This window comes from Sabethes cyaneus, chromosome 2 (assembly GCF_943734655.1).
Source record: "Sabethes cyaneus chromosome 2, idSabCyanKW18_F2, whole genome shotgun sequence".
NCBI classification, from domain to species: Eukaryota; Metazoa; Arthropoda; class Insecta; order Diptera; family Culicidae; genus Sabethes; species Sabethes cyaneus.
The window spans coordinates 27,859,805-27,874,124 of record NC_071354.1 but is presented as its reverse complement, the minus strand read 5'-3'; the positions used below and the strand labels follow the sequence as shown (position 1 = coordinate 27,874,124).

Below are 14,320 nucleotides of genomic sequence, written 5' to 3'. Positions count from 1 at the left end.
GAAAGGAAACACTTTCACAGTATATATTGAAAATTCTCACCTAAGAGTAAGAGTTACGCTTTATTCATCACGTAACCGAAGAGAGTGCTAAATAGTCTCACGTGACCTCCTGAGTAGGTGCGAAATTCGGATTACGATTTCAGACAAAGTTGACCGAGGAAATGTATTTACATGACGACATTTGTCAAAATGATCGAGCATTTTCTGACGTACCGGTGACACTTGTCACACGTTTGTAAACGTGTAACCCATCAAGACGTCATGTAAATAGCTCTCCTATCTTCGACCCATCATTGCTAAGTGTTTATGATAAACTTGCTTCCGATCGGCCAAGCACCACACCCGCAAGAAGTACACCGCAAACGTGTTATTGTTGTAAACAGCAGACAATACCGACTGATAAGATTAAAAAAAATGACATCGACCGTTCTGAAGGTGCAATTTTTTTTGTCGCTAACATTCCCGTCCGTGGATAATTAAGCCGTACAAATCACGCACCCGTTAAGAAGAACCGCCTGATGGCATTCAGAACTTTGTCTCCAGACGATGACTGACTGAATCACGTTTCCGGTAGGAATTGAATTTCATTTGATGCAGAGTTTTAGGTATTCTTTGGCGCCTAAGATCAAACTAACCGCGGCGGCGGTGGCGGTGACGTCCAGTCGGGCCATTTATCATGCTTTCCTTGTTTGGAAACTCGACTGACTGCCCAATTCAAATTTGAACAAAAACTCAGTGAGCAGAACCCAGTGGTGGTAAGTGGTTAGACGCGAGACGCGCGGTAGACAGAGACGACGTGCTATGATTTAAATTGCTACCGCTTTCTGTACGCATTCGATGCGAGAACAATTGAATCATATATTCGTTTTCCCTGGAAGGCAATGATTCATGCCGTGGAAATGTTCAGTGGCCCCAATGAGTTTGATTACTAGGAGAGAAAAAGAGATAGGAAAGAGTTAAACGAAGTCGATTGCTCGCAGAGGAAACCAACTAACCCAATACTCTATTAGATATTGCAAAACATATCAGGAACATTACTACAACTAATAATACATGATTCATTAAGGAGATCTTTCTCCATAGATAGTTAAAAATGGATGATCCAGATTTGTTATTTTTTATCATGTGATCTTCTACGCTAATGGTAATAATCAAGTAGTAAATTATGGAACATTAGTTAGACACTCGTGGCTATCGAAGAGCACCAAATCTGGCACATCGTGCGTAGAAGGAGTAATGCAGTATATTTACGTGCAGTGACCATCTAAAAAATGAGGTCTTTGGGCATTCGACTACCATAAGATAAAATCAAATATCGAACCTTCATCATGAAGCCATTTTACCCCATCATAAAAGCTATCACACGAAAGTGTGATAGTTGACATCCTACATATATTCTTGTTCATGTTAGAAAGTAAAAACTAAGGTATGGAAAAAATTGTTTTCCATCCAAGTAGATGCGGCGTTTGCTCTCAGTGGAGCCAAAACAACATTATTGTTGTTTGTCAATCTATACCTATAAAGAAGGATTTCTGTCTGTCTGTCTGTCCGTATGCTCCTTATAGAATCGAAAACAACTTAACCAATCGGCATGAAAATATGCATGTAGAGGTTTTTTGGGGCCAGGAAAGGTTTTAGTGATGGTTAGAAACCCCTCCCCACACTAAGAGGGGGGGCTCCCATACAAATGAAACACAAATTGCTGCATAACTCGACAACTAATCAAGCAAATAGAACAAAATTTGGCATGTGGGTGTTGTCGGTGACAAGAATTTATTCTATGATAAATTGATACCCCTCCTCTCTTTATGAGGGGAATTATAACTTCTCTCCTCTTTAAAAGGGGGGGGCTTCCATACAAATTTCCTCATAACTCGAGAACTAATCAAGCAAATGGAACCAAATTTGGCATGTGAAAGTTTTCTAGGGCATGAATATTTTCTATGGTGAATTAGGACCCCTCCCAACTTTAAGAGGGGGGGCTCCTGTACCAAAGAAACACAATTCTCCTCATAACTCGAGAAGTAATTAAGCAAATGGAACCAAATTTGGCATGTGGGTGTTTTTGGAGACAAAAAATTTTTCTATGATGAATTGGAACCCCTCCCCGTTTTAGGAGGGGGGGATCCTATACACATGAAATACAAATTGCCTCATAACTGAAGAACTAATCAAGCAAATGGAACAAAATTTGGCATGTGAAAGTTTTCTAGGGCATGAATATTTTCTATGGTGAATTAGGACCCCTCCCAACTTTAAGAGGGGGGGCTCCTATACAAACGAAATACAAATTTTCTCATAACTCCAGAATTAATCAAGCAAATGGAACCAAATTTGGCACGTGGGTGTTTTTGGAGACAAATTTTTTTTCTATGATGAATTGGGACCCCTCCCCACTTTAGGAAGGGGGTCTCCTATACAAATGAAATGCAAATTTCCTCATAACTCGAGAATTAATCAAGCAAATGGAACCAAATTTGGCATGTGAAAGTTTTCTAGGGCATGAATATTTTCTATGGTGAATTAGAACCCCTCCTCACTTTAAGAGGGGGGGCTCCTATACAAACGAAATACAAATTTCCTCATAACTCGAGAACTAATCAAGCAAATGGAACCAAATTTGACACGTGGGTGTTTTTGGAGACAAAATTTTTTTCTATGATGAACTGGGACCCCTCCTTACTTTAGGAGGGGGGGCTCCTATACAAATGAAATACAAATTTCCTCATAACTCGAGAGCTAATCAAGCAAATGAAACCAAATTTGGCATGTGAAAGTTTTCGAGGGCAAGAATATTTTCTATGGTGAATTAGGACCCCTCCCAACTTTAAGAGGGGGGGGGGGCTCCTATACAAACGAAATACAAAGTTCCTCATAACTCGAGAACTAATCAAGCAAATAGAACCAAATTTGGCATGTGGAGGTTTTTGGAGGCAAAAATATTTTCTATGGTGAATTAGGACCCCTCCCAACTTTAAGAGGGGGTGCTTCTACACAAATGAAATACAAATTTCCTCATAATTCGAGAACTAATCAAGCAAATGGAACCATATTTGGCATGTGAAAGTTTTCTAGGGCATGAATATTTTCTATGGTGAATTAGGACCCCTTACCTTTTTAAGAGGGGGAGCTCTCATACAAACGAAATACAAATTTCCTCATAACTCGAGAACTAATCAAGCAAATGGAACCAAATTAGACATGTAAGTGGTTTTGGATGCAAGATTTTTTTCTATGGTGAATTGAGACCCCTCTCTTCTTTAGAAAGCGAGTTATGGCCCATCTCCCCTTTAAGAGGGTGGGCTTCCATACAAATGAAATGCAACTTTCCTTATAACTTGAGAACTAATCAGGCAAATGGAACCAAATTTGGCATGTGGGAGATTTTGGAGTCTTGAATTTATTTTATGATAGTTAGAGACCTCTCGCCCCTGTGGTAGGGGGATATGGACTCTCATACAAATAAAACAGAAATTTTTGCGAAACTCAAAAACTAATCCAACTCGAGAAATTCGAGACTCTTCCATAAAACATTAATCAATAACAAGACCACAAAAACTATCTTTAGTAACACTAGATCATTCAGGACGAGCCGGTCGCGAGTGTTGCCGGTGACCCGCCGTCGGAAGCGCCGCCCACTGGGGGGCTTGCAAAACTCGAGATAGTGACAAAGATCATCCGAGATTCATGATTTATGTACAACACAGGTTAATTTGTGGCAATACGAAGTTTGTCGGGTCAGCTAGTAAAATAATAAAAAGGACTCATAGAAGAAAGAAGCAACCGAGCATCAATTGGCAGAGGACAAAAGCAGTCATGGCCTCGGTATTATACGACACGCATGGGAATTAGAGATGGTCGGGTAGCGGAAAATTTGCCCGAAGCCCGCACCCGTACTCGTACCCGCCGGGTTCGGGTATTTAAAAAAAAATAATTGGCGGGTTCGGGTCGGGTACGGGTTCTCAATTTTTGTTTTTGAAACCGGGTACGGATCGGGTCGGGTATCTCTATTGGCCACATTTAACACTAAAGATGGTCGGGTACCCGGGCCCGTCTCGTACCCGACGGGTTGCGGTCGGGTTCGGGTATCAAAAATAATAAACTTGCGGGTTCCGGTCGGGTACGGGTTTTTAATTTTTTTCTTAATCGGGTACGGGTCGGGTTCGGGTATTCAAATGTTCATACCCGACCATCTCTAATGGGAATCTGTTCAATCACTATCTACCGAAGGGACACCCGATCAGGAGGGCATAACAAGATAACATCAAATTTATAACACATTCTGATATTTATAACACATTGTGTTACAAATCGGAAATAAACTGATCAGGAAGTGAAAACAAAAGTTTCAAGTTTGTAACAGATTCTGATAGTTATAACTCATTGAGTTATATAGGAGAAATAGAGCTTTGGCCACTACTAAAAATGTTACATATCATCACTGGTGTGCCCGGGACACACAATAGGGAACGTGCCATACCTTTTCTATAAAATTTAACGTAAATTTTATGTGTAATTTCAAATCTGATTTCAAGCCAAATTTTACATGCAATACCAGCCTAACTTCAAGTAAAATTTCAAGTACTATTTCAAGTCAAATTTCATGTTTATTTTGAATTCAATTTGAATTCTAAATTTAATTCGAATTTAATGTCCAATTTCAAGTTTAAATTTTGGTGCAATATCAAATCCAATACCAAGTCCATTTGACATGCGTCGTGTATAATTTCAAGTGCAATTTCAAATTGCAATCTAAGTCCTATTCAGTTGTTCAGTTTTCAGTGTTCAGTTTCAGTGCATCAGAACGAAATAACGATTACATGTAGCGAATTCTTATATCTATCAATTTTGCATTAAGAAAATTTTTTTGTTCTAGACTTTTTTTGTTTGTTTGGATAACAGTTTTTTAAGCATCCGACAAGCTCCTGTTGAGCCATCTTTTATGTATTTTCTGCACATTATTAGGTTCTAACAACGAATTGAAACGAACAACGAATTAGGATTAAAAAGAAAATCTCTCAAACTTTTATTTTGTTGGTAGATGCTTGGAAAAACACGTAATCGATTAAAGACATTATGAAAAAAATAATTAACGATAAAATAAAATGTTTTAGTTTTTTTCTCGGTTTATGTCTTGTTTACAAAATTTAAAAGCAACAAGTGTTTCCTCCAATCCTTTACTAACAAAACCTCGTATAATTGAGAAATATTTTCTTCCACGCATCACTAAAATAATTAGGTTCATAATTGTTTTTAATCTTTACTGTGGTTGGTTCCTACCAAAATCAGCAATAACTTTCATAGAATCAAAACCTGAAATATAAAACTCATTCAAAAAAAAGTTTGAATGGCCAGGTTCACTTCAATTTATTTTCTGGTATATTTGAAAGCACTTCGAGCAACACTGTCAGAACGGTGCAACACTGATAAAACGGATTCGATTTCTTTTTCTTGATCACGGTCTCTTACCAAAAGAGATCTATTTATAGACAGCTCGAACAGCAAAAACTGACAACTGACAGAATAAGCTATCGGTCAAATCATATAAGCATTTAAACTACCTACATTCAAGAGTAGTTCTGGTACAGTGGTTAAGACGATGGCATCGTGTGCGGTATGTCGTGAGTTCAATTCCGACTGTGAAAGGGTGCGGTTTTTGAAATTGAAAGAATGTGTGAAAATCTTTTTTTGTTGCTATTTGTAAATGTTCTTGATAAATAGTTGTACTATTTTTGACAATAGGTCGGGAAAATGTCGATATAGCAGACAGAGGTAAAGAAGTTTTTGTTATATCAAAATTATAACACAATTTGTTAGAAACATGGTAACAAATTTTGATATAATTTTGTTCAAAACATAACAAACTTTGTTATATTTTTGCTATCACTGCTAAGCAGTTTTGTTAGAATTTGAGTTATTTTAACCACTTGCAGTAGCTAAATTATAACAGCCGTTGTTAGCAAAAAATCGGTCGAAAAATAACAGGATCAGTTATAATTTTGTTATGCTCTCCTGATCGGGCAGACACATCGAATCCTTTTCCAACCGTATAAAACTTAGATCATTTAGAAATGGGGTACTTTCGTACTTTTTAAAGGTAAGTACGTTATATTTTCTCATTGAAATACAGGTAGGGCCCCAAGCACAGCCAACACTATGCCCGCAGGCGGAGGCGTTCAGGCCCTGCGCGGGCTCCACTGAGGACTCTGAGATCTCTATGCCAAATTTTCGGTTGTCCTCAACCGCCCACCCGCCATAAATTTTCCAACACAAACAACCACAAATGAACCAATAGGCAATCAAATCTCAGTCCATCAGTGTTTATCAACTTATCAGGGCTCAGCTCATAAAACAAATTTCATCTTACATCCCTCTGGCATGTATGCACTGTCCCAAGATAGGTCTACTAAGTAAATTGAGCTTAGTTTTATGTCTTATATTTATGGCGCTTTGGGGCTGATACCCAAAAGAGCACTCTTTTTGCGACCAATGGCATTGCAGCTCTGTAACGCTATAAACACAAAAGATTAAACTATACTTCCCTCAATAATATTGTAGATAATAAGTAACTCTACACTTGTCTTATAAATCACTTTTTCGAATTCTGTTCGTCTGAGGCGCTATAGTCAAAAGAGCAAATCAACCCTGGGCATCGGCGTTCGCGGTGGTCGACAGAAGCTTTAAACCATAGAGCCGTACACGCCTCCCAAATCTCGAGACATCAGCAGAAATTTTTCTTGACCTAAATGGGAACATAACGTAAATTTTTCTTGACCTAAATGAAAGATTTATGTAAAATCTCTACCTATAAAAATGAATTTCTGTCCGTCTGTCTGCACCTTATAGACTGGGAAACTACTGAACCGATCAGTGAAAATTTGTATGCAGGGATTTTTGTGACCGGGGAAGGTTCTTATGATGGTTGGAGACCGCTCTCCTCTTTGGAAGGGTGGGATCCCATACACATGAAAGTGGACCGTCATGGGACTTAATGAAGTGTAAAATGCGTTTGTTGAGGCACTCACTTTTGTATACTTCTGAATCCATAACCTTATCCGTCACAAAACACTAATTTTCTTGCCACAAGAACAAATCCCTTGCTAAATCATGACTTTTTTGTTCGCGAACTTATACGGGAAAACAAACCTGAATCTGCTACAAAACTCGCCACGCAGGAGCCTGTAGAATTTGACCCCCGGGACATGTTTGAAATCGGTTTTCTCGTACAGCTTTCGAGTCTTGATTCTGGCCACTGTTTATTGTTTGAGCCTTCGGTTGAGTTCTCTCCTTGCTTCGTAACATTTGTAGCCTTTACTAAGACGGTCTCCTCACACAGTATGCAACCCCGAATTACTAGTCGCAGAGAAAGGCCCAAGTCTTACTTGTTTAACTAACTGCAAACGACTGGATTGTGCTCAGCAGTCAGGCCTTTGAACGCGGTCGGAACTGAGACGAGTCCGATTGCATGATTCCCAATACGACGACGCACCGAACTATTCATACCGTTTGTTGCAACGGTAGCTCAACGTATCACTGTCGAAATGTTCTGCGCCACGAGTATTCAGCCCACACACAGAGTACAGCGGTCAGTATTCAGTTTTTTCGGGAAAGCATAATCCGTGATGTTGGGATCAGCTTTGGCTTTCCGAATGACCTTTAACCGCAGTTCCACAAGAGTTCCACTCAAAAGCTTGATTTGCACTAGGTGGGCAGTCTTGGGAGTTTCCTTATAGTACTTTTTTATCACTCACAGTACTTTTAACGGGTGGCAACTAAAATTTAGGAATTTTTTTCTCAAGTTGTCAAAAAAAGACAAAGATATATGCAGAAGATCTGATTTATCGAAATTAAAGATACATTAGCCATTGTTGAAAAAAAATTAGTGTACATTTGAAAACGGTCCGTAATCGGCTGTTCGGCGAAGCTTTCGTTTGACGTCGAAACGAGAGCATTGTACGGTCGTCATGTCAACTTTGCGAATGCATCTCTTGATTCTACCAATCAACTGTTGGCAATTCGTGGCTCTTCAGATATTTTTGTACACCAAGGAACTCAAAATACCAAAGAAATTTTCGATTGGGCGCACTGAGACAGATTTTTCGGGTTGTGGTTTTTGGGTAAAACTGGGATCGAAGGGATATTCAGGAACGATTGTGATGGCCAAAACACGTATTGTCCATCTGCATGATGTTTTGTAGAAATGTAGGTTTCACTACATCGTGACGATAGCTTCATTGTACTTTTCTATCCAATATTTAGTAAAAAGCTAGAAACTTTGATTGCAAATGAACTGAAATTGATTCACATATATCCTTCAATGTAATGCGTGGTCTATCTAGTTAACATTGACAAATTGTGCCTGACTTTCAAGCGCCGTCATCTGGAACAATAAGTTCGAAGATCGAAATAACTGGATGAGTGATGAATGACTGAGAAACATATTTTTGCTGCCTTTTGATGAAAATGCAATTTTTTTTCGACGGATGTCACATTTGCCTAGACCCCCTCCCCCCCTTTGTCACAACCTGTCACAAAAATGACACCCTCTCCCCCCCCCATAAGCGTCATTATTGAATGATCCCAAACCAGAGAGCTTGTTGTTGAAGAAACGAGAAAAAGAACAATGTCCTTCTGCGTCCATAATTTTCGCTGGTCTTCCACTACCTTGCTTGCGAATAGTTGTTTGGCATCTTAGGATATGGTATACAGTCGAAGCCGCAACATATTTGCTTTTTAAATGTTGTACCGTTTACTTTTTGCTAAGATTTCTGTTGCAGTTCGCAGAAGTGTACAACGCGCTCCCGAAATGCTTCTTGTTTCGACGCCATTTTTAGCAAAACTGGCCAAGCATAAACAAAACAAAAAATATTTCAAAAAGAGGAGAGAAAGAGCTAACACATACATACTCTCATTTCTCTCTGAGGTCGTTTGTTGTTGAGCATAAGGGCCGCGAAAAAATTCCAAAATTTTAGTTGCCACCCGTTAGAATAATCCATCAGTTAGAGTGAATTTGCACGGTTCCCAAAATTATGAAATAATTCAAAAAAAATCGTTTAAAAACCGGTTTGCTAATAACATAATTTTGGAATCTATTTGTTAGTTCAAATGGTCTTAGCGAGAAAAGTCCATCACGTACCTACGCTGTCTGGTGTCTAAGCCTACCATTCCAATCAGCATCCACAACGACTTCTAATCAGGCACCTCTTTAGACCATTTTAAGTCCTAAAATGTAGGGTATGGGAGGGTATTTTCATCGCAGGATCATTTTCTATAGTGGTGTCTGTGTTTTTTAAATATCCGGCAGGACGAAAAAGCCTGCATGGTACAACCCATAACAGTTATAAAGCAATCCCTTAAATAACTCAATGCGTGGTATTGCGCGTGCGGCCCACCGTAATTTCTTAATTGAGCAATTAACAATAATGCTGATTTTTGGCATATCTATCAAAAACCATCTGTATCTATTTGAAGAAAGATGAGAAATTACAATGAGCAAATAGTACCATCCAAGGGACTATTCGGTGGATTACTGTCGTTTAAAAACAGATCAAAAGCGAAACAGATGGATAACGTGATAACGGATAACGTGTCGGTATTGCCTACATACCGGCTCAATGAAAATAACTAGTTTTGCAGTGACAACAGCTTGCTCTTGACGCTAGTGTACATTAAATCATTCATAAACACTAGCACCAGAAGCAAGTGGTTGCCATTTAAAAAATAGCTATGTCAACACGATAGAAGAGTTTCAGGCGCGTCTACCTCACATATTTGTAGTAGTGTAAATAGAGTACCATAGGCTGAAATTAAAAGCAAAATGCTGCAGATTGCTGGTGAATTTGTTTATTTGTTTGTTTTACACTTCATCTGACTTATTAGTCTAAATGAACTTACTCTAACAATCTATGATAAATTTATTCTCACCAACCGCTTAAATTTACTCAGTGATTCGCCAAATTGGAAATGCTCCTCAACACAGCTAAAAACTCTGACACACGATGTAACTGGTTCGTTGCGGCCAAATTCGGTACGGTGAAACGGGTTAGTCAGCAATGATGACGGCCTCAAAGTCCTTTCAGATGCACGGAAATTCATAAGCGACAGTAATTTCGGTGAGTCAATTTCGCCATTTAACAGTTTGGCTACGAACAAAGCCTGTTGAACCTTACGTCGACATTCTAATGTATCGAATCCAAGCAAACGGCAGCGGTCAGGATATGGAGGCAAATTGTTTGGGTCACGCCAAGGCAGATTACGTAGAGCCAGTCGTATAAACTTTCTCTGGACTCGTTCAATTCGAAGGGTCCAATAGAGCTGGTGTGGAGTCCAAACTATACATGCGTTTTCGAGGATCGGTCGGACTAAAGCACAATAAAGTGCTTTGAGGCAATGCGGATCACTGAAGTTTCGGCCAATTTTGGCTTAAATCCAAGCTGGCGCGATGCTCTTGAGATTATCAGTGCACGATGACGATCAAACGCCATTTTCGAGTCTAATGTGACACCAAGGTCGTTAACGCAATCGACCCTTCTCAGTACCTGTCCGTTAATTCTGTAGTCATATACGATCGGCGATTTGATACGGTGGAATGTCATAATCTCACATTTAGTAATGCTGATGGTCATGTGGTTCGATTTACACCAGTTCACAAATGTGTCCAACAGTAACTGAAGACGATGACAATCCTCGATAGAACGAATCGTCAAGTAAATTTTAAGATCGTCAGCATATACCAGTCTGCAACCAGTTCCTAGAGCAGAGGCAGCGTCGTTGAAGAATTTGATTTATATTTTCATATCAAAGGGGAATTTTAGTGTTCTTCCGTGATGAAAAGAAGTAGAATTGTTCTGTGATACCGTATTCACAGCTGTTTAGTTTCTAGAATAAGTAAACATGATCATAATTGTGTGTTTTCTAAACCATCATCAAGAGCGTAGGATACGCGTAAGCGATTGCATCTATTTTTCGGCCCAATTACGTGCTAGTGGAAAACAGTGATTTTAAAGTTTATTGAATAAAAATTAGCAAATTACTTACATTTTTATGAAAATAATTACAACACAGCCTATGAGTACTACATTCGTTTCACGACAAAGTTTTTATTTAAGAAAGCACAGCAAAAAAAGGGAATGTATGCCGAATTTAGTAGCGTGGCCTCCGGTACCCTATAACAGTTTTGTTAAATAGAATTTCTCCAAATTATTCTCGTTCATTTAATTTTACAAATCTAGACTCTAGTTACGGACGACAGAATGATCTCTATCTACGCATTTCTCAATACAACATCTTGGTTTTTTCAATTGGGGTATGTTGCTGCTTCGTCGTAATTGCCTATTCCCGTCCTATCTAACACAAATTATTAAAAATATCAGCATTGTTATGACACACAATGCAAAACTAGTTATTCCCTAATATTTAAGTTTGTTGTCGCGATCAATCAAAGTGAGCTGAGATCTATTTATATGCTTTTTATCATTAAAGAAGTCCTACCAGCCAAATTTCCTACATTTTTTCGAGCGACGATGAAGAAAATGTCGACTAATCGTTTTAATTTCCGTCATTCATAAATGAAAATAACTCGCGCAAGGCATTGTCGTTATTCTACAGCCAGGAAACCTTGCATGACCTGCAGAAATTTTGCAGAATAACATTTGTCATGCCGTCCTACACAAATCCATGCGCGTTAGCTTCGTAAACATTGTTGTGATTTTTAGTTCGGACGATGAAAAATTTTGAGGGACGGATTTTAGAACGGTACGACGAATTTAAGAAATAAAATCAGTTGCGTAATTTCAATGATATGCTTTAATAATCGCTTATCAGTGATTTCAAAGCTCACGGATCGGAAGGTAAGTGTGTTTTAGTCAAATCAGCACACTTTTGGAGTATTTCATAAATCCATTCAATAAATGATGAAAATTAGAATGGCTTTACTTACTACGACGGGAATTAGAAATAAACCCTACCATTTGCACAAATATTTTGATTATACACTATTGTTCACGTGGAGTATAAATAACCGAAAGAAATAATTCTTTTGTTAGAGTTTACCAAAACAATTGCGCACGATCTTTTTTGTGATCTATAGACTCTTTTGAACAAGAAATACGTAACAAATGACTAATGGATCGAAACATTTGTTGTCTTCTAAAAATCATTCTTTTCTCCTATTTTTCTTTCTTTTGAACACTCTAATGCAAAATGCTACCGGCTGCTCATTGCGGCCAAATTCTGTACAGTAAAAGCGATTGACCAATAACGAAGATGACCGTTGAGTCCTTCGTGCTGTGTGGAAATTTACTAGCCTCAGCAGTTTCGGAGAATAAACTGTTGGCAAAGCAGTTTTGCCACAAAAAAAGCCAGTTATATTTTACGACGAAGTTCTCTAGTGTATGAGGCTGAGTAGTCAACAACCAGCAGCGCTGAAACGGAGTCCAAATTAAGCACACATTTTCCTGAATAGGACGAACTATACCAAGCCATTACGCAAGGCAGGCCTTAAAAATCTCGTCTAATTTTCGCAATAAATGCCACCTGGCGACCTGCTTTCGATTTTATCGCTGCACGGTAACGATCAATCCGACCTGAACCTGATCGTTAATTCTGTAGACGAACATAATAGACGATTTGATTCGACGGAATGCACTCATTCATTCGTTCAAATTTAATGTACTGGTAGTCGTTACCGTCTATTTTTGACATTGATAGAGCAGAATTTTGTCTTTAGTTTTCAGAACATCGCATAATGCATGCAAAAGGGTTGATTATGCGACCTTTTGAAAACTAAAGCCAGAATTATGCGCCAATTCACACACGTATCCAAAAGAAGCTGAAAGTGCAATAACAATCCTCGATGCAACGAACACCGTCAAATAGAATTTACCAGAAATCATCGTAGTCAGCTTCAACAGCAGCAAAGCCGCTGTCCTTTATGAATAAAATCAACAAAAATGGTCCCATACTACTGCCTTGCGGTACACTACACATTATCTGTTTTGAAGTAGACTATTTGAGAAAATAGGAGATCTCGAATTTTTTAAACATTGTTTTCGAACTGTGAATAGTGAAATTCTGGAACCCACCAGTACAAATCTCTGCGGTAATTTTGAAATATGCCCTTTTATGTGTTTGAATTGAGTAACCAACCAACGGAACGTTCTAGTGTCGACCAGCATTCAGCGAATCGGTGTGGAGCAACCTGATTTAACCTGAATAGCTGCATAAAATCAAACTTTTTGCGATCACAACTATGCACCTCCGCTACACATATCGAGATCATCGCAAGTTAACATGAACATTGCATGCACCGGCGGGCGTGCAATACCGCATCGTCAGCCAAGCGCTGCGAATCACTGCGCTGCAAAACAAAAATCAAAACAAACGAGCAGCAGCAACAACGTTTCGGTCGATCTTTCCTCATATAATTTCCCAATCGGTCGGTCGTTCAATGGTTGATGACAGCGACGACGGAGCATGATGGTGGAGCATCGTCGTACATTCCGATGATTCATAAGTGCGTTGCTTGCTAGCTCAGACAGAGTCTGAGAGATAGACAGGCCCGATCATGAGTAAGGCAAAATTCTTTTGCGAATCCCGCCGGCCGCAGCGCGCACATCGCTGATCATAAATCGAAAACGGTCCAAATCTTTGGCGCGTTCCTCCACACACTGTAAAATTGTACCGACGAACGGACGACGCATACCTTAATTGATTGTAAATTTCAATCGCCATACCGCGCGGCCAACTCGGCCCGTGGATTGGGAGGGAATATGGTTCGTCGGCAAGAATCTCATGCAGAATGCCTAATAGAACAATTTGTAAACGACATTCCGAACGGTTGAACGCGAGCATTCCATTAGTGCCTGGTTTAGAAACGGACGGACTGGGTGTTTATTATGGAATGAACAGCAGCCGGTGAATTCGGTCCAAATAGGGTTCAACGCCTTGCTCCCGTAGTCCATCAATCATTGAGGACAGTCCATTTGTGGAACAACACACTGTACTGGTGCTGTGGGGTAATTGATACGATTCTATGCGGCCCGTTTTTGGGACTGACTTAACCCCTTCTTTTCGAGGAGATTTCGTTTAACATTGTTCCGTCAATTAGTTTGAGATCAATTACGGGTTTTGACCTCTTCCAGTCAGTGCATCTTTTGGTACATTAAAAATCTCAAAATTCTAACTATATAGACATTGATAGTAATAAAACATGTTTATTTGACAAACAGCCCTATCGTTTTTTTTTTGTTAAAAACGATAACAATTTACATTGATGAGCCGCAGTGTTTACCGTCAATTAGCCGGCCATGTAAACTGAACC

At 39.2% G+C, this 14,320-nt stretch overlaps 1 protein-coding gene across 1 annotated transcript in view; it reads right to left on the bottom strand.

Annotated features, from left to right (window-relative positions):
- Positions 1-14,320, bottom strand: part of LOC128734659 (uncharacterized) — a 106,996-nt gene that overhangs the window by 41,908 nt on the left and 50,768 nt on the right. The gene's annotated exons all lie outside the window — the stretch shown is intronic.